Genomic DNA, 25080 nt, shown 5'->3' with positions numbered 1-25080 from the left:
ATCAGTTGACAGTGGGCTTTAGTTGGCTGTTCCTGGATCACAGGAGAGCAAAAGTAAGTGCACTCCTGTAACTTAGAAGAGAAGTATGGCCAAAGCTTTGGCCATACTTCTCTTTTAAGTAGATCCTAGAGATGTTTGTCTGTTAGGAAAAGGCCTAATTAGGAGAGTTTAGTTGAGAAGGGGGAAGAATTTTGAACTGTCAACTAAGTATGAGGATCAAGTAAAACAATGAGCATCTCTCAATTTGATAGTGTTAACTTTCAGACTGGATAATGATCCAAATTCCAAAATATCCTCAATACGCTGAGAAGAGAAATAATTAGGTTTGATTAAAAGAGCAAAATATCATCTGTGAAAAGGCAGAGTTTATGCCGATGCCCAGCTATTTCTATGCCAATAATGTCTGGAGAAAGTCTGATTAAGAGGTCAAGGTGTTCAATAACCAGAAAGAAAAGTAATAGGGACAATGGATATTTTTGTCTGATGCCTCTATATATGGGTAGTGAAATGGATGGACAGCATAACTGACATGTGTCAACAGTTTAGAATATAGTGCTGTTTTCAGTGTGGTTTTGTCAACAGAAAGTAAAAAAAAATACTAGAAGCAACAGGATGCTATGGCAAGCTATGCTTCTAGTTTTTGTAATATTAGCTTTCATTATTTTTTTTTTAATTTGGATTCCTGTAGGATTAACACGCCTCAAAGAATGGCTTTGTCAGCCTCCCGTAGAGCTGTTGTAGAAGGTACTGTGAGCTATTAAGTGAAAAGTATTCAACGGATGTTTCTGTGATTAAGGCTACACTTGAATTGCTAAACAAGAAGTCACAAAAAGTCCATTGAACTGTGTAAGGTCTAGTTTTCTGCCTAGGGGGGAAGGGAAGGCTGAGGCACGACAGAGTAGTGTGTAAAAAGAAAATGTGGTCATTTCATGAAGAAATTGTGAAGAAAATAAAAAGTAAAGTCAGAGAAGTGTGATTACCTCCAGGTGTCTAATGATTGATCATTTCCCAAAGTGTCTAGATTGGGTTTGCTGTTTATCATTTGCAAAAGGTGCCTCATGAAGTCTAAATGTCTGGGGTTAGGAATATAATAATTTTCTAAAGTAAGTGGCTTATCCTGGATATATATTACTATTAAAGCCTAAATCCTCATTTATTTTTACTTTAAATAGTTCAGTTGAGCCTAGCTAGCCCAAACAAACTATTCTCTTTACTAATAGATGTGTCACAGTCAGCACTGTTTAAACTGAAGGTTGTATCAGCTACATACAGTATGCAAACTCTGTTTTCCAGCAGTGGCATGGTGGGGGAGTTGCTGTCTGCTTCTGGATACAAAATCACGTCAGGCCATTCAGCCATTCACAGGAAGCTTTATACTTTATCAATGAATACAAGGCTTCTTATGATTGGCTGAGGAGGTGATCATGACATCATCTGCCTGCCTCTCCAACTCAGCCAATCAGAGGAAGCCTTGTGTTCATTGATAGAATACAAATCTTTCTGTGAATGATTAACCAGCACCAATATAATTTTGTTTTGGCAGCAGATTGGAGGTCTCTGTACTGTTACAGTGCTGTATACTGTATGTAGCTAATACTGGATAGTTTATACAGCACTAAAAGTGGGCACATCAGTTAGTAAAGGAAATAGTTTGTTTGCATTTTGTAACGTATTAGTAAATGTTCAAATTAGATTACACAGGGAAGGCATGATCCAAAATGGAGAGAAAAAAAAGAGTGGGAAAAAGGAGGAGATTGGATTAAGTAAGGGGGGGGGAGTAGAAAAGTGGGGAGAGGAAGGAAGGAGAGGGAGTTGGGAATAGGAAACCTATAGGGTTAATGCTCAACTAAAAGCTTCTAGATTCTAAGTGGTTGTGAAGCGTAAACATGTTTTAACTTTACTTAATTCCTTGCATTAAGGTAAAAAATGTTTAGGTTAAAGTATCACCCCCTTATACTTACCAGAGCACTCATTCTTGCCCATCTGCACCAGCTCTCTCCTTTTTTCCAAGCTCTGACAGACTTGGCTGAGAGCAGCAGGAGCCATTAGTTCCTTCTGCTGTCAGTCATGTCCTGTGAGGAAGGAGTTGGGGGGGAAGCAAGTCTCAATGACTGTGTCAATAGATTCAGGCTCCCAGCTCAGGATTGAGCATGCACAAGGTCTACCACCATAGGAATGCCAGGAGCATTAGAGGTTTGGGGCTGCTCTGTACAATTCAATTGCACAGAGGAGGTAAGTATGAGCCTGTCCTGTTTGTCATTTTAAAAAATAACATTTTAGACCTTGCAATTGCTTTATAGACCCTCAGATAATGGAAGGCTAAGGTCACAGGGTTTGGCTAGGGAAAAAAGGAAAGGTATTCTAACTGGTGAGAAATAAGCACCAAAATAAAATACATGCAAAATTAAGAAATGCCCAAGTTATATTACAGAACAGGTATTATATAGTACCCCATTATCCAAGCCAAGGGCCATGGGAAGGATGGCTAAAACTGCAGGAGTAAAAAGCTGGACCAATGTAACTATGCAAAAAAAATGTATACCTGGAATTTAGCTTTAATAGAAAATCTGTTTCTTGAACAGTGTATCTGCTTTTCTGCTTGTTCATCAAGGCAGAGATTACCGTAAGTTGGTTAAATACAACTATTTCAATATGGTGAAGATCTGGGGTCAGGGATACAGTTACTGTATGTTTTTGGTGTGGAACTATTACATGCAGGTATTGTTGTTTGCACAGAGTTAACAAGAGTTTTACTTCCTCAACTATTGAAGATAAGTATGAAATTCTACAGTACATTAACTGTGGTTCCATTTTATACATTGTTACATCTGTAACCTTCAGTATGTTGAAATTACTACCTGTGCACGTACCAGGATAGGGAAACATTGTGAAAGCAAAAATCCAAAAGCCTGAAACATCTCCCAGGTTTCCAAACAGTTTCGGGAGGTCCATAAAGGCAATATGACATATTTCTTTGTGGAATAGATAATCCCATGTACAAAGATGGCAACAGATATCGGAGGCTCCTGGATCGTGAGGTCTGGTGGATTTTTCAACTGCAGACCTGCATCCTCAGCAGACTCAATCACTGCTGGAATATGGAGCTGTGTCTCAGATGATTCCACTCCAGTCCTTTTCCTTTTTGTGTATCCACCTTTCAGTGTTGTTATTTTGCTAAATTCCCTGGTGAGCACTTTACAAGAACATACAGTATATGTTTTATATTATGTTTAGACAGTCTTTTTTTTTTCTTTCCTTTTCTGGTATATGTTTTATTATATATGCTGTTTTTGTTTCTTTTATGCACATTTGTGTATACTTTTTTTGAACTGTGATTGCTTGATTCCTTCCCCCGTTTCTGTGCTGTACCCTTGCACATGTGATTTATATTTTTTATTTAACATGTTTGGTTGGAGGTACATGTCAGTCATGAATAAGGTCTGGATAGCAAAAACATGTTGACTTATTTGTGTAATTTCTGTAATACTCTGCATTAAATAAAACTCATCATGTTCCTGACACATTCCATTGCCATATCTTTCTCTGGATTATTGGATCAGGGAGAATCTGAATTGCACGTAAAGTGAGAAAAAATTGTTTTCAAATTGTGCATCAGTTTTTGCCCACTTTTTTTCTAGGCGGCCAGTTGTATAAGAGTGCCTCTAATGACTACCTTGGACCATAATGGGATTTGGCCAGTATAGCACAATTTGAGTGCTCTTGAATTAGGCCAGGACGTGAGCTTCTGAGCAGCAAAAAATGGAGGGAGACAATGGTTGCCCACTAGTTGAGCCTAGATGAGAGAGCTTAACAGAGCACAATATTTAATATTTTGGGGGGCACAAGATAGACAGAGAACTGCATATGGCCACTGGGCCCTAAAATTAGGAGTATAGCAAACTTTTCCAGGTCATCTTAAAGGCGTGTTTGGGTGGCATGGGGAAGGCAACAAGAATAGCGGGAGGTGGGTGGGAGGGTGCAGGGTGTAGCCACTACTGGGTCCTGTAAGCAACACAACATCTGTAAAAAAATGAATTGACATGATATATAGAACATAAAATATAACAATTATCTGTAAACCCATGAAAATTTAACAGACAGAATTCTGTCTGCAGACTACTTCAAGCCCTTGCTGCAGACTACTTCAATTCCTTCCATAGATACTTTGTGAACTTAGATATTGGAGGTATGAAAAAGTTATTTAGAGAAAGCAAGAAGCACTTGGCTGAGAGGAGGAAAACAGTCCCAGGGGTTCATCAGGTATGACAAAAGGATCCATTAGCCAACAGGGGTAAACAATATTAACAAAAAACTAATCAGGAGGTAGAAGCCTGCCAGGCACCCCAGGAACAAGTGCCTTATAGCCCATAGAATAAAGGGTATGTATGGTAGGCCACAAAAAAGCCCAGTGAAGCATGTCAAGGTGTTGTCAAGCATACAGTAAACAGGCTTTTTTTTGTGGCATTGGCGCAGTAAAGGCTTCTTTTTGGCAACTTGACCAAACAGCTCATTTTTGTTTAAAAAGTGTTGTATTGAGCTCCTTAAAAAATCCACACTGTATTTTTTCCAGAGCAGTCTGTATTTCTCCTGAGATTACCTGTGGGTTTTTCTTTGTATCCAGAACAATTCTGGCAGTTGTGGCTGCATCCTTTCTTAGTCTACCTGACCTTGGCTTGGTATCAAGAGATCCCAGAACTTTGCACTAGTTAATAAGTGATTGAACAGAATTGACTGGCATATTCAAGGCTTTGGATATATTTTGCCATCTTTATAAAGCCCCATTACCTTGTTACACAGGTCTTGACAGTTATTTTATACTCCCCATGGCTCAGTATCTAGCCTGCTCAGTGCATCCACATGAGAGCTAACAAACTCACTTACTATTTATACACAGACACTAATTGTAATTTAAAAAGCCACAGATGTGGGAAATTTTTAATTGCCATTTTAACCTGTGTGTGTGTCACCTTGTGCATCTGTACCAAGGCCAAACATTTCAGGGTATGTAAACTTTTGATCAGGGCCAGTAAGGTGATTTCTGTTATTATAATTTAAAAAGGAGCCAAACAACTATGTGATAATAAATGGCTTCATATGATCACTATCCTTAAATAAAAGACAGTTTTTGAGTATGATCAGTCATATTTTTAATATAAATGCCAAACTTTCATGATTTCTACCTGGGTATGAAACTTTTGAGCACAATTGTAAATATACATGACGTGATTAAAATATTAAAGTGAAATCATTACCACAAATGTGCACATGTGAATCTGTGATCAAGTTCACAAAATATGTATATACATTATGTATAGTTAAACGATACACATTTTTTAAATTTCATTATGCGTATATTTATATAATTTAACAGTGCAGCATATTCGCATTCATAATATTGGGGTGATTTATTCACTTTTTTCTTGCAGCTTGGGTTTATACAACTGGTTCACAAAGTCACTTTGCATATAAAAATAATTATTGTTCATTAATGCATTATTGCTATTACAATGCTGATGTTATAAAAAATGAAAGTGTATGCTGTGAACATAGATCTCCTTTAAGCACCTTAAAGCCTTTGTAAGTACTGTTAATGTGGAAGCATGGACTTCATTCTGTTCACCCTTGGGAAAAGCTTAGAAAGTGCTCTGTTTCTATAGTTATGACTGCTGATTTACTATAAAAAAAAATTCTGAAAACAGCCTCTCTAAAAATAATTAGTTTTGTAGATTTTGTTTAAAAGGTATAGGGTGAAATACCTCATTATCCTTGGCATGTAGCCAATCATATAAAGCAAAAAAGGCAGCGCTCCATCTCAGTATGATTTCAAAGTGCTAATACAAATCTAAATAAATCCTTAAAACAGGCGGGGCTTCTGGAGGTGACGTCACCGTGTTCAGCGAGCTGCCAGCATGTGTGTACACCGGAGCAGGCTGTCTGATTTTTGCAGTGCACGCTATTTATGCTGGTGTTGGCTCAGACACCAGTAAATGTGAATGGAATATATGTGTTTTTATGACTACATTTTTTACACATTTGTTACACTATGAGTTTTTCCTCTCTTACTTCCTGAATTCATTCCGAGACTGAGAAGAATTTAGTGCCATTTGAATTTTCCCACATACGCTGGTTATCCATCTGCAGATTGTTGCTCCCAGAGCAGAAGCATTTGTGCTGGTTTATAATTTGACCAGCATATTGCTTTGGTGAGTTTACCCAATCTATCTAGTGGTGGATTTGTGCATGGTGATTTGTGTGTTTTTTTTTCATATGAAGTTTGAATATTGAAGATAAAAGCACTTATACATATATTTGATTTTTTTTATGGTGTTTGGACATTTTATATATTTTTCTCCCACATTCTTGGCTTATTGAATAAGTTGTAAAAGGACACTTTTTGCTGGAGATAATTTATTATTTTTGAGATAGATATATAATATTGATTTATATACACTTTTGTTTTAAGGATTTATTTAGATTTATATTAGCACTTTGAGATCATACTGAGAAGGAGCACTGCCTTTTTTGCTTTATATGTACACCTTATTAAGGGTTGGATTAGCTGCTATTTCATATATATATACAGTATATATAATTTTGCAAATTGGTTGGTTTATTGATTTTCACTGGCGCTGTCCATATTCTAATTAGTTATCATGTAGCCAATCATAGCATTTACATTTATAAAAAAAAAAAAATTAGATGTTGATGCATCTACTTTTCACCCAGGGGTTGTACATACAGGTGAAACTCAAAAAATTAGAATATCGTGTAAAAGTTCATTTATTTCAGTAATGCAACTTAAAAGGTGAAACTAATATATAAGATAGATTCATTACATGCAAAGCAAGATAGTTCAAGCCATGATTTGTCATAATTGTGATGATTATGTGTTACAGCTCATGAAAACCCCAAATTTACAATCTCATAAAATTAGAATATTACATGCAATCAATAAAACAAGGATTGTACATAGAACGATATCGGACATCTGAAAAGTATAAGCATACATATGTACTCAGTACTTGGTTTGGGCCCCTTTTGCAGCAGTTACTGCCTCAATGCGGTGTGGCATGGAAGCTATCAGCCTGTGGCACTGCTGAGGTGTTATGGAAGACCAGGATGCTTCAACAGCGGTCTACAGCTCTTCTGCATTGTTCGGTCTCATGTCACTCATCTTTCTCTTGGCAATGCCCCATAGATTTTCTATGGGATTCAGGTCAGGCGAGTTTGCTGGCCAATCAAGCACAGTAATCCAACGGTCATTGAACCAGGTTTTGATGCTTTTGGCAGTGTGGGCAGGTGCCAAGTCCTGCTGGAAAATGAAGTCAGCATCTCCATAAAGCTCGTCTGCAGAAGGAAGCATGAAGTGCTCCAAAATCTCCTGGTAGACGGCTGCGTTGACCCTGGACTTAATGAAGCACAGTGGACCAACACCAGCAGATGACATGGCTCCCCAAATCAACACAGACTTTGGAAACTTCACACTGGACTTCAAGCGCCTTGCAGTGTGTGCCTCTCCATTATTCCTCCATACTCTGGGTCCTTGGTTTCCAAATGAGATGCAAAGGTTGCTTTCATCAGAAAAGAGGACTTTGGACCACTGAGCAACAGACCAGGTCTGTTTTTCTTTAGCCCAGGTAAGACAATTCTGACGTTGTTTGTTGTTCAGGAGCGGCTTGACAAGAGGAATACGACATTTGAATCCCATGTCCAGGATCTGTCTGTGTGTGGTGGCTCTTGATGCACTGACTCCAGTCTCAGTCCACTCCTTGTGAAAGTCCCCAACACTTTTGAATCGCCTTTTCCTGACAATCCTCTCCAGGCTGCAGTCATCCCTGCTGCTTGTGCACCTTTTTCTTCCACACTTTTTCCTTCCACATAAGTTTCTATTAATGTGCTTTGATACAGCACTTTGGGAACATCCAACTTCTTTTGCAATTACCTTTTGGGGCTTTCCCTCCTTATAGAGGGTGTGAATGATGGTTTTCTGCACAATTGTCAGGTCAGCAGTCTTTCCCATGAGTGTGATTCCTACTGAACCAGACTGAGAGACCATTTAAAGGCTCAGGAACCCTTTGCAGGTGTTATGGCCTAATTAGCTGATTAGAGTGGGACACTTTGAGCCTAGAATATTGCACCTTTTCACAATATTCTAATTTTCTGGGATTGTGGATTTGGGGTTTTCATGAGCTGTAAGCCATAATCATCACAATTATAACAAATCATGTCTTGAACTATCTTGCTTTGCATGTAATGAGTCTATCTCATATATTAGTTTCAACTTTTAAGTTGCATTACTGAAATAAATGAACTTTTGCACGATATTCAAATTTTTTGAGTTTCTCCTGTACTTTTATTTAGTATAAAGTAGGGGAAAGCTGCATGGTGAAGTAAAACACTGTATGTCTGAAGGATGCAAAGCATCAAATGGGCATCAAACTTTGCTAGATGATCAAGACTATAAACTGCATCTTTTTCTAGCAAAGGATTCTACAGGTGCTGGCTGAGGAGCTTGTTCACATACCTAATCACAAGGAAACAATAGTTCACCAGCTACACACAGATGATATGACCTCTTTATAAAATCTTTACTGAACCACAAGAGGTATGCAAAGTGTCCCCACCTCCTGATGGACTTTAAAATAAGCATTCTTACCAATAAGCCATTGGGGTGAAGTGCAAAAGGAGGGGGTGTTCCACTATGTATGCTGTTTGTGGTTCAAAGTTTTTTCAAAGGAGTGACATCATCAAACAGACGTACATAGGAGTGTACTCTAGAAAACAGTTTCAAGCATCCCCACCTTTCATCAGGTTCAAAGGTACTGTGATACAATGTACTGTAAACAAGGAAAACATTAACAATATGTATATATAGTGAAGTCCATAACATAATATTTTACACATTGAAACACATAAATGCTAGGGGAAATCCAAACAGATCCAGTAAATTTCCAAGACAGAAGTAAAACAATATTTTTTTAGTTTGCAATATTAATCTGCATATACTTTTATTTTTAAATAAATACATTTTTATTGAAGTTTTTCAAGGTGAATACAACAATAAAACCCTTATTAACCAGAGGTATTTGTAAGACAATGAGTACAGAAGCCTGTACAACAACTACAACGTAGAAAAAACTGTGTTAGAAATAGGCATGCAAGGTATACCATGACCATAAAGAGGGCCGAACCTACAGGTTAAGCACTTCCTTAGGAATGGAAGCTTGGATACAGTAGCCTAAACAGAAGTACTTCTCTATCTGATAGAAACTATAAAAGGATTACCATATGGGCTAGGTACTACTTATTGCAGTTTTTGCAATCCACAGAGAGTTGAAGAGGATATGTGGGGGGTGGGGGTAGAGAATGAGTTGATCCCTTGGAGCTTACCCAGTGTATTGGTTAGTTGAGCTTGGAGATACCAATCTGTGTAGTGGAAGGGTTCCATGTGAGTGGATAATTTAGCAGGTGAGAAGGAATGCTCCATGTAACGTCTCCATCTTGAGATGAAACGATGAGTGGACTTATAGTTTTGGGTGATGGTGTCAAGCTTTTCCAGGTTGAAAAGGTTAGTTAGTGCCTGTTTTAATGCTTTGAGAGGTGGAGGATTTGGATGAATCCAGGCTTGCATGAGGGCACTGCGGGCCACCAATAGACAAATATATATCCACTGGGGGAAAGGGGTAGGGTGTGCCGACGTTGAAGGCTCTTCATAGCTAAAGAGACAAATCATGGGATCTTTGGACACAGAGATGTTGTATAGTCGGTTGATGTAATGAAAGATTTGGTCCCAGAAAGATGAAACTTGAGCACATTCCCACAAGCGATGGAACAAGGCCGGTCGGTTGCAATCACACCAAGGGCAAGTTGGGTGGGAAGCAATTGCCAAGTTCGTGAATGATTTTGAATTGAGTTTCGCGCCATGCTTCACCAAGTACAAGCAAAACAATTTTCCTGTATTCCAATAATAGTTTGTCTGGAATATCATCTGTAGAAAGTATGGGGATCCAGGGTTTAAATGGAGTAAGGTGGTATTTTGCAGATTGATGAGAGACCAGATGAGGGTAGATGTCTGAGATAGAATAGTGGTCTTGTTGAAGCAATATCTCTATGAAGGAGCATTGGAAGGTATCCTGTTTAGGGGAATAGCAGGAGATAGTTCACCAGCTAATGATGGTGGAAATTATGGGATCCTTGCAAAGAGTATTGAGCAGCTAACACTGAGAAAGGTTTAAATAATCAATGTTCACATCCTCACGCTGAACTCACCTTTGGATGTAACAATCCTTCCTCACGTCCTATTAGCCACAGTATAGTGGCGTATATCTGTATGCACAAAGACACCTTATACTGCATGAGTTTGTACATGTATATATACTTTCATCTAATTTTGTATTAGCGCTGCACTTTTTTATATACTATTGTCTGTTAGAAGGTCTTATATGGTGCCTTTGGTGTACAGCTGCTGCTATTTTGGAAGGCGCTCGCTTATTTATATGCTTTTAATTATCAAAGACTGACATAACCTTAGTAAGTTCATTATGTGTCCAATGGGTAAATGTTACGTTTTCACTAACTGGAGGGAACATAGGGTTTCCAAGTATAGGCAAGTAACAGGATATCCTAGATGGTAAGTCAAGAAGATTCTGCATTTCCCTCCAAGCCAATACAGTGTTTCTGATCAAAAGATTCGACCAGAGAGACACTGGTAGAGATTTAAGGTTAGAGTGCAGAATGGCAGAGAGATGGAACAGGGACACAAGGGCTTCCTGCAAAGAGTAGTTAGAGTAACATGATTTCATGGTAATCCAATCAAGACCCTGGCAAAGGAGGCAAGACAAATTGTAAAATCTAATATTTGGCAGGCCTGCGCCACCCTCACTCCTGAGGAGACTTAGCTTCTATAACTCAATGCGGGACTTTTTGCATTGCCAAAGAAAGGCTTGTAGGGCCGTATGAATTTTCCTTATATCAGAATGCTTTACCAAAATAGGAAGTGTTTGTAAAGGGTATAGCAGTTTCGCAAATGAAATAATTTTGAAGAGATGGCATCTCCCAAAGAGTGAGAGGAGGAGTGTCCACCAAGCTTCCAATTCCTGCACAATCTTATTGATTAGAGGAGGATTATTAAGGTAATAGAGAGACAATGGTTCCCTGCCTATGTGTATGCCCAATTAGGTAATTGAGTGTTTAGCTATACAAAAAGGGGAATATCTGAGCCAGTGAGTCAAGTAGTAGGGATCAAAGGGAGGACTACACTCTTGTCAAAATTGATTCGTAAACCTGAGCAGCTACAGAAAGTCGTGAATAAATTCTGGAGTAATCTAAAATCTGAAGGTGGATCCAAAGAGAACAACAATATATTGTCCGCAAATAGAGCTGAACAAAAAGTGTATTCGCCGATCGAGACTCCACTTACTCCTGCCGTGGATTTGAGTGGTCTGGATAAAGGTTCTAAAGCAATATTAAAAAGAAGTACATCTGTCATAAAAATTTTAAAATGGAACCCGATATACTAAACTTCTGCATGAAAATAAAGAGCCAGGTAAAACTAATATTGTCAAAGGCTTTTTCAGCGTCCAAGGATATGAGCGCCAAATCATGCATTGAGTGGGTTTTAGCATATTCTAGGGCCAACAGTACTTTACAGATATAAAGCATTGCTGATCGTCCCTGTACGAAGCCAGATTGGGCCGGATGTAACATGGTAGGGAGTAGCAGGGCTAGCCTGGCCTATACAATTTTCAATAGTATTTTGGCATCAACATTAATCAGAGAAATAGGTCAGTAGGATCCTGGAAACAGTGGGTCTTTTCCCTTTTTAGCTATGAACTTGATATGTGCTTGGGAGCCAGTTGGGAGATAAGGGCCATCCTCCCACATTGCCTTGTAAACATGACGCAAGGTGCCTGGGATGAAGTCCGTGGTTAGTTTATAGAACTCAGCACTAAAGCCGTTAGGGCTGGGAGCCTTAGCAGAGGGCAAGTTTGATAGTGGTACGGATATTTTCTAACATGATAGAAGCATTGAGAGCCTCTAGCTGGTATTGGGAAAGCTTAGGCAAGTGTACAGCAGCTAGCAAGTCCTCAGTGGCCTTAGGATCAATCAGGTCTTCTGAATACAGAACAGTGTAGTAAGATGTGAGAAGTGCGTTAATATCCGATGGCATCGTAAGATTTCCCATGGGAGACCAAACTGTGTAAATATAAGTAGGAGCCCGGGGGCCAGCACAGAGCCAGAGTGCTAGCAGTTTACCTGCCTTGTTGCCATATCTATAAAATTTTAGGGTGGAGTAGGATGATTTGGCTCCCTCCTGATGTTCAGCCCAATAATCAAAGGTTAGTTTAGCAGATTGCTAGATCAGCTTGTTCGCTGAAGTGCGATTGAGAGAGAGCGCGATGTGCGCTTGATGAAGAGATTCACTAGCCTGTTGGTATTGTAAGTGGAATTGTTTTTTAAATTGTGCGGTATAAGAAATTTTGCACCCTCTGAGGAACACTTTCGCCGCACGGCACACTCCCAGCACAAAGACTGCGATGTCACTGAGAGCACCGGGTCCTGTTCTAACGATCGGGACCTGGAACTCCAGATTCCGGTCACATGATCGCTGTGATAGCCTTTGATTGGCTATCACAGTGATCAGTCAGCCCCCTTGTTTTTTTTCTCTTCCCTATGAATGGAGGAGAGAGATAAATTGTATCTATCTAACTCCTGGCATAGAGGGGAAAAAAATTTTGTTAAAAAAAAAAAAGATAAATAAATAAATATAGAAAAAAAATAAAAGAAAAAATACCTAGATCAAGATTTGATCTAGTTCAGGGTTAATGTTTGGGTCAAGGTCAGGGTCAAAGGTCAAGGTCAAAGGTCAAGGTAAAAGGTCATGATTTAAAAAAAAAATTGGTATCAGTGTCAGTTAGTGTCAATGTCAGTGTCAGTGTGTTTTAGGTAAAAAAAAAAAAGACAAAAACAAAATGTGCACTATTGTTTCTGGGCTGTACTACAGGTACAAACAATAAATAACATACACCTATATGGTATCGCTGTGATCGTCAAGAGCTGGAGAATTTATTTTGGTTTGTTCTTTGGTGGTAGGTTATGATAGTAACAAGAAACACACAGCTAAATAAAAAAATGATTTTTTTTTTTTACTATTTTGGGCCAGTTTTCCTTTGATAATAAAAAAAAATCAGGAGCTATACATTACCATTTACCACCAAATAAAAGCCCAATTTGTCCTGAAAAAAACACGGTATAATTCACCTGGATGTACAAAGTAGTTGTGATGATATGTATGGTTTTACAGACACATGTCAACAGGGGCAGACTGACGGGGTCAGTAGGGGGCCCCATGAGATGCCCCTGGTACCTTTTTCATAGGCTTTTTTGAGTTCTGGCAAGGACACAGGGGCCCCATGATCCCCTATTGCTCAGGGGACCTATGAGTTGTCAGTCCACCCCTGCATGTCAACGTTGCAAAATTGTGCTTAGGCATTTAGATTCATGTCTGCAAATTCTGCCCAGGCTGTATAGAGATGAATTTTGAAGTCCTTGCTATTAGGTGAGTAAGTGGGGAAGCACCATGGGCTAGTAGTACTTGGAGCTTTCATCCCAAACAGCTGCATCAGAATAGGTTAATGATCAGAGATGGCTATATCGAGTATTGTCGTTTTGCAAAATTAGGGAAGGAGAGACTGCAAGCAGAAGAAATAGTCTATGTGGGAAAATAAGTCATGTGGGTGTGAGTAGAATATGTATTCCTAGTCAGTTTGGTGGTGAGGCACCATGTGTCATGAAGTTTAAGTGTATGGGTGGACTGTGCTAAAGAAGTAAGAGTGAAAGGCTGAGGCGGTTGCCGAGTGCGTTGCGTTAGACAGTCCCTGGTACGATCGGCATATTGGTTCATAACAGAGTTAAAATCCATCCCCAGTATATGGCAGGATTCCGGGATTTGAGGGCCCATGATATATATCAGTTCTTGGTAAAAGGTCTGTCCTGGGGAGTTAGGGGCATATACATTGGAGATAGCAATGTCACGAGAGGCGTTGGTTAGATGGATGGTAAGTTTGTGACCCTCATAATCAGAGTTGACAAAGCATATATTGTGGTGTAAATTTTTGAGTAACAGTATAGCTACCCCTGCTTTATGACCTATGGCAAGAGAACCATATACCTGGCCCACCCAGAGCTTCGACAGTTGTGAGAGATCGTTTGCCGAGAGATTCGTCTCCTGGAGGAGAGCTGCATCTGCCCTCAAACTCTTCAAATGTCGTAAAACTTGCATACGTTTGTTTGGAGAGCATAGCCCCTTAACATTCCAAGAGATTACCTTTAGGTGATCCCTATCGTCTGATGGAGCGATGTCTTTTGCAGTACAGGATTAGAATATAGCGCAGGAGGGCAATGTCACACCAGGCATTGCCCCAATGAGTCCAGGTTCCCAATTGTACCATACAGTTCCTAGGGAAATTAAACATAAAGAAACATTGGAGCAGGACAATAAAAGAAGAGTCTTTGTAACAAAAAGGTAGGTACTCCCAAACCAAAACTTCACTTTTTGTCCACATGAAGCAACCTCATTAATGCTCCTGCACTAGAGACTCCACTACTGAGAATTTAATCAACATTGATGTGGGGTGGAGGGAAGGAAAAAAAAAGAGGGGGGGAGGGGAGGATGGAGGGAAAAGGGAATGAGGGGGGAGGGGGAGAGGGAGAGGGAGAGAAAAAAAGGGGGGTAAGAAGGGGGAAATGTGATAGAAAGGGGAGAGATAGGAGAGAGGAGCACGTGAGGGCTGAGGGGTTACAAAAGGGGAAGGGAGCTAAGAAGCCCTCCTTGCCTACCAGGGGGAGGAGGCTGACATAGTAATTAGCCGTAAGAGAGGCAGGCAACAATACCATCTGAGGGTAGAGAAAAAAAAAGCAGAAGATATGAACCACCGGGCATGGGTGATAGGCACTACTCTCTGAAGGTGCATACAGGATGCAAGATGAACCATTGCTTGGGTCTTGAGGGGGCAAGTCAGCGATTAACATCCCTCTGGTCCTCTGGACGACCAAAATGGACACATTTGTGGGGTGGTTTTTGGGGGCTTGGTTGGTTTTGGAAGGGAGTGGCTTTTCCCCTGGGGGGCAGAAGGAAGATGGTGTAGAATGTGCCTCTTGATCCATCACTGTTTCAGGGGTGTTGTCCACTTCGGAAGGTGAGGTGAAATAAAGACCATCCTCCAGTGGTTGGATATGGAGGACAACGGGATATGCCAGAGTAAATTTGATATGTTTGTGGTAGAGAGCAGAGCAAATCCCCAAGAAGGCCTTGCGTTGGTGCATAACCTCTAAGGAATAGTCCACAAACAGGTGTAGTTGGTTTTCGTCGACAGCTAATGTGTACATCTGCCTGAATTTTTGAAGGATGGCTTGCTTGTCAGCATAGTTCAAGTAGCGGACTATCACCGGCCTAGGCTTGGGGTGAGAATCAGATGGTGGGCCAAAGCGGTGAGCTCGCTTGACTGCACATGGATAAGGCAGACCTAGTTATTCTGGGACAGACCTTGCACAAATAGTAACAAGCATAGAGGGAGTATATGTTTCAGGATATAATGCGCAGGTTGCTGCGCCGTGAGCTGTTTTCAAGATCGTCTACCTTTTCTTGTAACTCCCTTTGAACAGACGCAAGTCTGGCCACCACAGCTGATACCGCCATAGAGTCATCTTCAATGGAGGAGATTTGTTCTTCCACCTGAGTAATGCACTGGGCCTGAACATGGAGTCCTTTGTGGAGCTGTTCTAAGCCTTTAAGAACTACATCCACAGCTGCTGTAAGAGTAGGAGTGAGGAGTGCCATAACTGCCTGGTCTATGCCCTCTGGGGAGGCAATGTTCAGAGGCTGAGAAGGAGAGAGTTGTGATTGTGCACTGAGATTCTGGTCCCCTGTGTCAGTGTGTGCTGGAGTAGCAGCCACCATCTTGGCTGCAGCTGCCACTGTGTCCCCTTGTGACAAAAGAGGGGAAGAGGTGGAGAGAGCATATGACCGGTCTACGAAGTGGTCCATTGGGTTTCCCTATGGGAGCGGGTGTGGAGGGGAGGTGAACCCCCGGTCTGCAGCAGGGTTCTAGGGCAGTGGAGGAGGGTGGCGGGAGCGTGTGCCTTCACCTCCTCTCCATGTGTCACCGGAAACGAAAGTGCATATACTTTTAAAACATTGCTCTCTGGGAGTTCCCAAAAACAAATATAAATTGGAATCTCTATTTAACTTGATTGGGTGCAGACAGGCTAATTTATTAACTTAACAAACTTCCCTCCATTTTGGAATACTGAGCAACTGCTCCCTCGCTTCAACTTTATTGAGAACCATAAATAATTATTATTGTAATGCTTCTCAATAAAATATTTGCAAACAGGTAGGGGATGTGTTGATTTTTGTGTCTGAACCTTTCTGATGTCTGCTACACTAACAGATATTTCACTTCTTTTAAAAGCTTTAATCTCCTTGAGATCCCCACATGGAATCTCATTTCAAAGAAGAAAACATATTCTCTTCTAAATATTATTTCCCTAATCACCATGGAACGATGTATCCCTAAAGGCGATAATTCACAAATCATGGCTTCCTGAAGATAATTTTCAAGAATAACAAAAAGTACTTGACACAGTATTAGAAACAAAAGAATCAGAGACAGGTAAATAAGCATGAGCATCAGGCAAAACCACTGCTCCTGCACTATCAGTTAAATGTTCAGACATTTCAGCATTATCTGATTTAAAAAATGTAGCAATCAAAGACAGAGAAAGCAAAGATTGATTGCACTCATCACGTGACTGAGCAGCATTGTTATTATGGTCCATCAAAGTCTAACATGTAATCATTTAGCTAGATAAAATTGTAAAGTGATCATTACAATGATATTGCTAATGCCAGCCTATGGTCTACTGCTATCCTGTTAAGAAGATGCAGACCCACTGGTTAAATTATGATATTGTGCTAGAGCTCCATTGCTAGCAAAGCTACTAAAAAGTCTGCTTAAAATGTGTTTAGTATTGCTGTCCTGTGTGTGTCAGGAATGGACTGGCCAGCAATAGTGGGACTCAGCTGCCTTATGAGCTGCAGTACCAGGGCTGGCCAGCGGGTGCTCCCAGCAATCAGAGACTCAACCTTGCAGCCAGTCAAACACCTGGAACTAATTATACTGGTGTATTTAAGGGACATTCAGACCTGCAGACTCGGCCTTGGTGTTGTGTTTCTCTTGGGCCCTGTATCCTGTTCCTGCTCTCTGTTCCTGTCTGATTCTCTGCTGACCCTGCTCTGATCCCTGGCTTGTCTGACCATTCTCCTCTGCCTGACCCTCTGTACCACGCTGCCCGCTACCTGCTGAACCTGGCCTGTGACCCCGACCATTCTCCGCTTGCTCCCCCTGTACCTACCTGCCCGACTGATATTGACCCGGCCTGCCTGACGACGCTTGCATTGTATGTACTGTTATCTGTGGGTGGTTGGTTTGGTTTGTTTGCACTGTGTTATGTTTTAGTATTGCACTGCGTTTATGTTTGTATGGTTAGTGTTAATAAATTACATTGTTTATAACATATCTGAGGTCTGCGTTTCCCTGCGTCAGTCACACACCTCTGGTCATACCCGGGAGCCCTGACATTACACCAAGGCCAATCCTGACCAGAAGTGGCTGCACAGGGAAGCCATCTTGGCTTGTTGATGGGAAGGATGGATCTTGATGAGGTTGTGTATTTATATCTGCTAGTGTTTGATGACAGGGAGTATGCTTATCAAACTCTGAAGGAGTATACCCGGGATGAACTGCTAAAATGTATACGGCTCGCTCATGTTCTAGTAGATCAGGGCACAGAATTCTCTGAGGTGCAGCCTTTGATTGAGGTTTGTGCTGAGTTGGTTTCATCTGGTACCCCCAAATGCAGGGATGAATTTTTGCCACCATTTAGTGCAGACCAGGTAGAGTCCCTGGTGTGGTTATTAGAGGATGATATGGGTTACTTTCTGGAGCGTTATTCTACATGTTCACCACAGACACTAAGAGATTGTATAAACGCAGTGCAGTCTTTGGTCAGACAGGCTTTGTGTAAGCTCAGCTTTGTTCCACCCATACTGCAGACATGGACAGACTTGTTGCACCCAGCCTCAGTCAGCTTACAAAAACCCAGTCCTGCTTCTAATCTATTTCCTCAAAACTCTATTCCTGCATTCCCAACAGCTCCTCCTGCCCTGCTATCTACCGCATGTCAGTCCCCTGTTCCCACTCGCTGCACCTATCCTGCCTTTAACCCTGTAAAAAAGCCCTCAGTAGCAACTGTTCCCTCCCCTGTTCCATCCTCCAGCTCTTCTCTGTCTCCAGCTGCTCCATTCGTTTGCAGACCTGCATTTACTTGCAGTGCTCCAGTAGTTAAAACCAGAAAAAAGCGAAAATTCTTTCCAACCAATACCATCCTGCCAGTATCCAAACCGGTGAACCTGCCTTCCGTGGTTCAGCCTGAAGCCTCTACTCAGCCTGAATCCTCTACTCAGCCTGATGCCTGTACTCAGCCTGATGCCTGTACTCAGCCTGATGCCTGTACTCAGCCTGATGCCTGTACTCAGCCTGATGCCTCTACTCGGCCTGATGCCTGTACGCAGCCTGATGCCTCTCTTCAGACTGATGCCTCTACTCGGCCTGAAGCCTCTATTCGGCCTGATGCCTCTACTCGGCCTGAAGCCTCTACTCGGCCTGAAGCCTCTATTCAGCCTGAAGCCTCTACTCAGCCTGAAGCCTCTACTCAGCCGGACGCCGGCATTCAGCCTGATGCCTCTACCCAGCGTGATGAACTGATCCAGCCTGACGATCCTATTAGGCCAGTTGACTCGATGCCCGCTGTTGATCCAGATGATCCGGTACCTGATCCGGTGCCCGCTGTCGTGCCAATTGACCCAGTGCCCGCTGTCATACCTGGTGACCCGAAGCCCGCTGTCGAGCCAGACGATCCAATGCCTGGTGACCCGGTGCCCACTGCCTTGCCAGATGACGCGGTGCCCGCTGGCAAGCCAAATGACCTGATGCCTGGTGACCCAGTGCCCGCTGTCATACCTGGTGACCCGATGCCCGCTGTCGAGCCAGACGATCCAATGCCTGGTGACCCGGTGCCCACTGCCTTGCCAGATGACGCGGTGCCCGCTGGCAAGCCAAATGACCTGATGCTTGGTGACCCAGTGCCCGCTGTCATACCTGGTGACCCGATGCCCGCTGTCCAGCCAGACGATTCAATGTCTGCCCCAGTGCCCGCGGTCATGCCAGTTGACTCAGAGCCCACTGCCTTGCCAGATGACGCGGTGCTCGCTGTCGAGCCAAATGACTTGATGCCTGGTGACCCGATGCCCGCTGTCCAGCCAGACGATTCAATGTCTGCCCCAGTGCCCGCGGTCATGCCAGTTGACTCGGAGCCCACTGCCTTGCCAGATGACGCGGTGCTCGCTGTCGAGCCAAATGACTTGATGCCTGGTGACCCGATGCCCGCTGTCGAGCCAGACAATCCGGTACCTGATGACCCGGTGCCCACTGTCGTGCCTGTTGACTCGGAGCCCACTGCCTTGCCAGATGACGCGGTGCCCGCCGCTTCGCCTGGGGGCCCGAGACCTGTCGCTCCGCATGGGGGTCCGGCGCCCGCCGCCCCGCCTGGGGGCCCAATGCCTGTTGCCCCACCTGGGGGCCCGATGCCTGTCGCCCCTCCTGGGGGCCCGGCGCCCGCCGCTCCGCCTGGGGGCCCGATGCCGGTCGCCCCGCCTGGGGACACGATGCCGGTCGCCCCGCCCGGGGGCCCGATGCCTGTTGCCCCACCCGGGGGCCCGGTGCCTGCTGCTCTGCCCAGGGGCCCGCTGCCTGCTGCTCCGCCCGGGGGCCCGCTGCCTGCTGCTCCGCCTGGGGGCCCGGTGCCTGCTGCCCTGCCTGGGGGCCCGGTGCCTGCTGCTCCGCCTGGTGGCCCGCTGCCTGCTGCTTCGCCTGGTAATCCGATGTGCCTCTGCCCGGAGTCCTGCCCGATGTGCCTCTGCCCGGAGCCTGCCCGATGTGCCTCTGCCCTGAGTCCAGCCCGGTGTGCCCCACCTGGGGACCCGATGCCGGTCGCCCCGCCCGGGGGCCCGATGCCTGTTGCCCCGCCTGGGGGCCCGGTGCCTGCTGCTCTGCCCGGGGGCCCGGTGCCTGCTGCTCTGCCCGGGGGCCCGGTGCCTGCTGCTCCGCCCGGGGGCCCGCTGCCTGCTCTTCCGCCTGGGGGCACGGTGCCTGCTGCCCCACCTGGGGGCCCGGTGCCTGCTGCTCCGCCTGGTGGCCCGCTGCCTGCTGCTTCGCCTGGTAATCCGATGTGCCTCTGCCCGGAGTCCTGCCCGATGTGCCTCTGCCCGGAGTCCAGCCCGGTGTGCCTCTGCCCGGTGTGCCTCTGCCCGGAGTCCAGCCCGGTGTGCCTCTGCCCGGAGTCCAGCCCGATGTGCCTCTGCCCGGAGTCCAGCCCGATGTGCCTCTGCCCGGAGTATAGCCCGATGTGCCTCTGCCCGGAGTCCAGCCCGATGTGCCTCTGCCCGGAGTCCAGCCCGAAGTGCCTCTGCCCGGAGTCCAGCCCGAAGTGCCTCTGCCCGGAGTCCAGCCCGATGTGCCTCTGCCCGGAGTCCAGCCCGATGTGCCTCTGCCCGGTGTGCCGCTGCCCGGAGTCCTGCCCAGTGTGCCAGTCTTTGATATCCCGCCAGTTACCAGACCCGGGCGGTGGAACATTTTGCCCAGCTAGGACTGTTTGGAGCGTCCTGAGGCCGCTCCTTGAGGGGGGGTACTGTCAGGAATGGACTGGCCAGCAATAGTGGGACTCAGCTGCCTTATGAGCTGCAGTACCAGGGCTGTCCAGCGGGTGCTCCCAGCAATCAGAGACTCAACCTTGCAGCCAGTCAAACACCTGGAACTAATTATACTGGTTTATTTAAGGGACATTCAGACCTGCAGACTCGGCCTTGGTGTTGGGTTTCTCTTGGGCCCTGTATCCTGTTCCTGCTCTCTGTTCCTGTCTGATTCTCTGCTGACCCTGCTCTGATCCCTGGCTTGTCTGACCATTCTCCTCTGCCTGACCCTCTGTACCACGCTGCCCGCTACCTGCTGAACCTGGCCTGTTACCCCGACCATTCTCTGCTTGCTCCCCCTGTACCTACCTGCCCGACTGATATTGACCCGGCCTGCCTGACGACGCTTGCATTGTATGTACTGTTATCTGTGGGTGGTTGGTTTGGTTTGTTTGCACTGTGTTATGTTTTAGTATTGCACTGCGTTTATGTTTGTATGGTTAGTGTTAATAAATTACATTGTTTATAACATATCTGAAGTCTGCGTTTCCCTGCGTCAGTCACACACCTCTGGTCATACCCGGGAGCCCTGACAGTGTGCTTTGACTTAGTGGAGAGATTCTGGTACCTCATTTACCAGGCCTCTTTAGTAGTGATAAGATGGCGAAACAAGATTGCCTCCTATACTTGTCCTGACGCTTCTCATGCGAGTCATCCATTTCCATGGATGCCACTTCTCGTAGGGCCAGAATGAATGTCAGAGCCGGCTGAGTGGGGTGAACAATAATTCCTCTGTCCAGAGATATAGCTAATTTATTCTCAAAAATAGTCAAACGTTAAGATGGAGGTGTAGAAAAATCCAGAGGGGGCATGGCTTGGTGTGGAGCGTGGATGAATGCACACTAGAGGAGCTCCGTGCAATCTCCAGCTTTACATCACGGGTTCAGTCCAGTGGACGATGGGCAAACTCACCCGATACCACTCTGGCTCTTGTCCTCACCAATCCTCCACTACCTCCAATGCTCGTAGCATCCCCAACATGTTTAAATCTCAGCCGATATTGAGGCATGCCGAGGCCTTGGACAAAATGGCGCTGGATCCGAAAGAAGAAAACCACAGTGAGGAATCCCAGTCCACCCCGGAGGATGTGGTAAGAGACACAGACACCCCTGAACACCCTCTAATGCTCTCCGACTATAACGAGGCAGAAGACAGATATGTTGGCTCTGTCACAGAAGATGGCGGGTGCGGAAAGAGCTGGACAAGAAGGGACAAGGCCATTGCTAGGCTGGAGAAAGTGACTGACTCTCATTCTGATCATCTAATCATGATCAATCGCCACTTAGAGAACCTTGATAACAAGGGAAGGAGACAAAACATTAGGGTCAGGGGGGTCCCGAAGGCAATAACATCTGATCAAATGGAGTTGGCCCTATGGTCGATTTTCAATAATCTCCTAGACAGGCTGGCAGACACACATGTCTCGTTTGATAGAACTCACAAGGCTCTGAGAGCTTGCCCGGTTGATTCTGCACCCCAAGGGATATTATCTGTTGCCTTACAAATTAAATATATTAAAAGAGAAGATCTTAACCAAAGCTCATCAAAATGACTTGATTACTTTTAATGAACATACGGTGACCTTGTTCCAGGACCTCTCACCCATTACCCTAAATAACAGAAGAGCTTTACGTCCTCTTCTGGAGTTACTTTGCAGTAATAGAATTCCATATAAATGGTGCTTTCCCTTTGCTCTCAGTGCCATGTATCATGTGAAACAATATTACCTATGCACACCTGACGAGTTACAAGTCTTTTGCACCAATGTGCACCTGCCTTATATTGACTTACCGGAATAGTATCAAGAATTTAGAGATCCACCCTTAGCCCACAGTCCACCTGAAACACCACTATCTACACCAACTAAACCACCATTGAATAAAGGAAGACTTAACAAACACTATATAAAGGGGGATGGACTCATGAGCTGCCAAAGCTATAAAAACGAAGAAGCTGCTGACACCTAACTAGACTAGAATAGATGAAACATAAGTAGATATGGTTGTGTAGCGCTAATACCATGTGATAATTGACATAAAAATAAAATATTAAATAAAGTACTCAATATTTAAATGTGTGAATGCATAAATTGTATAAATAAATATATAGGTGTACAGTGGTGCACCTAATGTGTATTCCAAAAACATGCCATCAATAGTGTGACTAAATATAAGTGATAGGTGTTTTAAGTGAAACAAATATTAACCAAATATAAATACATGTGATCATAAATGAACACTATTCATAAATCATATAACACAAAGTCCCAAACGTATAACTGTGATGAATCAATTTTCAACCGTGAAAATTAATACGCGCCCAAGTGCATCAGACCATCTGTCACCGTCTAGCGTGCACGCTTACATCCAATATTTGACCCCCAAGGAGTCATAAGGCATAACAAATCACCAGTATAGTTCCAGGTGGGATGAATCTCACTCTCTGGATGGACACAGGATCAGCTTCCACACAGCCCACGGTTAATCCACCATTACAATGGTAAGGCACCTTTACAAAACTCCTCCGCTCTCCCAATGGCTCATAAACAGGGAATCAGAGAAAAAGCCACCATAGTGTAATAGAGTAAAGTTTATTATACCATACACAAATGCCAAAGACCTACTCACACATTAAAATCTCTGGAGAAGTCATGTGTTATCGTGACGAAACATGTTGGACTAGAGTGTGGTGACGCAATTCCGCACTGACAGCAGCCATCTTTGCACTCCCTATGCAAGCACCCTGACTGTGGGTTATACAGATCATGCCTGCTGGGTCTATGACCCGATTTTAATGTGCGAATAGGTCTTTGGCTGGCATTTGAGATTCAGGATTTGAATGCATTCAGCATTTAGCAGATACAAATGGCAGATATCTCTTTCTCAAAGGGAAATGCCATGGTGTTCAGATAACATTAGCAAACGTTTATTTTCCTAACAAAGCATATGTGATGTTTTGCCGTAAAATAATAGGTGAGCTTACGGGATTTGCTTCTGGTTGTATACTTTTGGGTGGTGATTTAGACCCACTCCAGGATACCTCCAATGGAAAATCTTCAATCTCTTTTAAGATAGTGAAGCAATTAAAAACCTTACTTGGATCTCTGACATTGATAACTCTTGGCGGACTGTACGCCCCTCTGACCGAGAATATACATTTTACTCAGCAGTACACAAAACGTACTCCAGAATTGATTATCTGTTTATCACCCAGAGGGCTTTGCGCATTTTAGAAAAGGAGGATATTGGGGTAAAAACTATTTCTGATCATGCACCTACAGTGGGGATCGAAAGTTTGGGCACCCCAGCTAAAAATTTGTATTAATGTGCATAAAGAAGCCAAGGAAAGATGGAAAAATCTCCAAAAGGCATCAAATTACAGATTAGACATTCTTATAATATGTCAACAAAAGTTAGATTTTATTTCCATCATTTACACTTTCAAAATAACAGAAAACAAAAAAATGGCGTCTGCAAAGGTTTGGGCACCCTGCAGAGTTTATAGCATGCACTGCCCCCTTTGCCAAGCTGAGACCTGCCAGTGTCATGGATTGTTCTCAATTATCGTCTGGGAAGACCAGGTTATGTCAATCTCAAAGGTTTTAAATGCCCAGACTCATCTGACCTTGCCCCAACAATCAGCACCATGGGTTCTTCTAAGCAGTTGTCTAGAAAACTGAAACTGAAAATAGTTGACGCTCACAAAGCTGGAGAAGGCTATATAAGATAGCAAAGCGTTTTCAGATGTCAATATCCTCTGTTCGGAATGTAATTAAGAAATGGCAGTCATCAGGAACAGTGGAAGTTAAAGCAAGATCTGGAAGACCAAGAAAAATATCAGACAGAACAGATCGCAGGATTGTGAGAAAAACAATTCAAAACCCACGTTTGACTGCACGATCCCTCCAGAAAGATCTGGCAGACACTGGAGTTGTGGTACACTATTCCACTATAAAGAGATACTTGTACAAATATGGTCTTCATGGAAGAGTCATCAGAAGAAAACCTCTTCTACGTCTTCACCACAAAAATCATCGTTTGAACTTTGCAAATGAACATATAGACAAGCCTGATGCATTTTGGAAACAAGTTCTGTGGACCGATGAGGTTAAAATTGAACTTTTTGGCCGGAATGAGCAAAGGTACGTTTGGAGAAGAAGGGGCACAGAATTTAATGAAAAGAACCTCTGTCCAACTGTTAAGCATGGGGTT

Source organism: Staurois parvus, unplaced genomic scaffold (assembly GCF_062004578.1).
Source record: "Staurois parvus isolate SC_StPar_1 unplaced genomic scaffold, SC_StPar_1.0 ptg000198l, whole genome shotgun sequence".
Lineage (NCBI taxonomy): Eukaryota > Metazoa > Chordata > Amphibia > Anura > Ranidae > Staurois > Staurois parvus.
Note: the sequence above shows the minus strand (reverse complement) of the source record.